We start from the raw sequence: 2,830 nt of genomic DNA, 5'->3' as shown, positions 1-2,830 counted from the left end.
CATGGTAAAATTTTTCACCTACCAAAAATGTATTTCTCAGTAATATTGCATTGAAAACAGTGAGGTATCGTGGTGACAATATCCTTTATTAAAGTTATTTCCTGTCAAAACCAAGGTGTTTTCTAACAATTTTATAGTAACCAAAGAATAAGTCAGCTCTTATGTAGCACTTAGCCTAGTCAGATACTAGAATATATCATACTTCAGCTCCCACCAGGTGTGCTCACAGGTAGATATAGCTGTAATGTACTTTCCTTGAATTTTACCAATTTAAGAGCACATGATTTGGCATTCACAGTAGCTGTTTAATTAAAATGTTACTAAAACTACTCTCATTCGGTATGCCACAACTTTATACCATGCATTCATATTCTCAGAGATGCTATTAAATTTAACAGTTATTATTTTCCCTGTAGTTAGAAGCAATACAGACAGTCCAAACATCTGCTACAAATTATACATCAAATTACCTAAACCTGTCATTCAAATAACTCTTTCAACTTTTTCAAACCAAACAGTTGTATCCTGTCTGTGTCCAGTTTGGGGACAGGTGTACTTGCCCATAAGATTGTATGTACAGCAGCTGTGCGTGGACATTTAGGCTGAAAGTTTTAAAGCAGGAAAAATTATGAAAGATATTGAGACCTCTGAAGTTTGGAAATCAGTAGTAGGTAACTGAGTAGGTGCTGACTTATGAGTCAACCTTCTGACTCCTCCTGCTCATTGTTAGAAAATGGTTTGTTGTTGGTGTTTCCATAGTCATGATTTGTAGTCAGTTCCAAAGTGCAGCAGAACCTACATGCACACAAAGAGTTTATTTTACAATGATAAACAAAGTGAACAGCTGCTTCAGACTGGAGATTATATTGCACTGCAAGTCTAGGAAGATAAAATGTTGACTTCCTAGCACCTCTATTTTCTTTCAGAACCACAAATTTCTTTCTTGCTTTCATCCTTTCTAATCTCCAAATTGTTTTTTTTAATGACACAGATTATGTGCATGTAATGCTTTTCACCCAGAACAATGCCAAAGTGCCATACAGACCCAGCATTGTATTAGGAAAGCTTCACAACAAATGCATGTGTCTGTATTAGCACTCTCTAGAAAAAGGACCCTGTGTACATGACAGAAAGTATGTCAAGAAGAGGAGAGCATGTATATTCATGTATGATATAAATTGTTATATCAAGAGTGAAGATTAATGTACAACCTTCAATGCTGTCTGTGTTCACTTTCCTTTTAATAGTTCAAGTGTCTTAAAGACATGTTACTTAAGGTTTCATGATTTGTAGGATAATCAGTAGATATTCCTTGCTTCTCTAAGGGAGAAAATGAAGTAAAAACCATAAAATGTACTATTAAAAAAAAGAAGAGAAAATTGACATTCTGAATTTAATCTCACCACGTAAATCAGAATTTCTTTTGCTTTTCACTTCTTTTGTTTTTTTGACAATAGATGTCTACAACTCTTCTTTTTCTGTAAAGGGCAAAAAAACACAGATTTTATGGTGATTGTTTTGTAAGTGAAATTAGAATTGAGTACTTTTTGTTTTACTTTTAGTGTCCAAAACATTGTCATAAGGCGTACAGCAATGTTAAAAGCGTATGATATTACAAACCATATATTACATATAGCTAAGGCTTGCATTTTTTGAGTGTTACCTATATTTCCTCATAATTAGTTATAAACCTTGCCTTTGGTAAGTCCTCTGGGATATAAACAAACTGAGCTTTGCAGCTATTTATTGTCTCTACAGGAGATTTAATAAAATTCTTGCATAAAAGCCTCTCAATTTCTGGGAATTTCAGTTCTATCTTTGACCCTAGTGTTTCAGCAAGGTCTAAACCAGGCTGAATATCTCTCTCCATAATTACAGTATTACAAATGCTCTATGCCCTTGTCATGACATGAGACTCTTTCTCCTTTGCTTGTGTCTCAGATCACCAAACTTTTCATAGAAAGTCTACTTTGGAAGGAACCACTGAACAGACCAACCTTGCCAAAACTGCAGGGACCTAAACATGTAGCATCTCTGCAACTTCCATTTCGCTACACAACAAGAAATGGCCCACACTGTATCTTGGTATACTCTCTGAAAGTATTTCTGAGTCCAGGGTCTGTTTGTACATCCCATCTAATTGTTCTTGCACACCTCTTGTGTCTCCCCTGTGCCATTGTGTGCCCATGAGAACTGGTCATGAATAACACATTTCCATGCTCTCCCTTACTGAGACACATCAAAAATTTAAAATAGGATCTCAACAACAGGCCTATCGTGCTGGAATGGATTTTCCCAGCAATGCCAACTGCCAGGCAAACTCTGAACTCCTTATCCATAGCGATAGCCCTGTTGACACAAGTACAAGGCCAGGCATTCAGCATTGTTTCCTCATCCTCATAAGCAGAAATGCTCAGTGGTACAAAAATTAAATTCCCTGTCACAAGTGTGACAAAGCTGGACCTACTCTACCATTCTCTGCCTTGTGGTTTTGATTATTTGCTCAAAACTCTGGTGACCTTTGCGAGGGTAGGAAGTTGCTGTGCCATGACACAATGGCAGTGATCACTACCATCCTGCTTAGTGGTTTGCCTGGAAATTGCTTGCAGTTTAGGAAAGCTTTCCTTTTAATTTACTGCATATGTGAAATAAATTATACTATGGAATGGTGCTGTCAAATATTTATTTAGTATCTCAGTACTTTAACTCACTTGCCAATCAGATAAAATTAGTTTTGAATTCTTTTGTACTGACATCATTTTCCTAACTTAAAAATTCCCTCTCAGACAGAGAAGTAACAAATGTTTGCATTGGCCTGTTGTGAATAGCA

This window comes from Geospiza fortis, unplaced genomic scaffold (assembly GCF_000277835.1).
Source record: "Geospiza fortis unplaced genomic scaffold, GeoFor_1.0 scaffold120, whole genome shotgun sequence".
NCBI lineage: Eukaryota > Metazoa > Chordata > Aves > Passeriformes > Thraupidae > Geospiza > Geospiza fortis.
Note: the sequence above shows the minus strand (reverse complement) of the source record.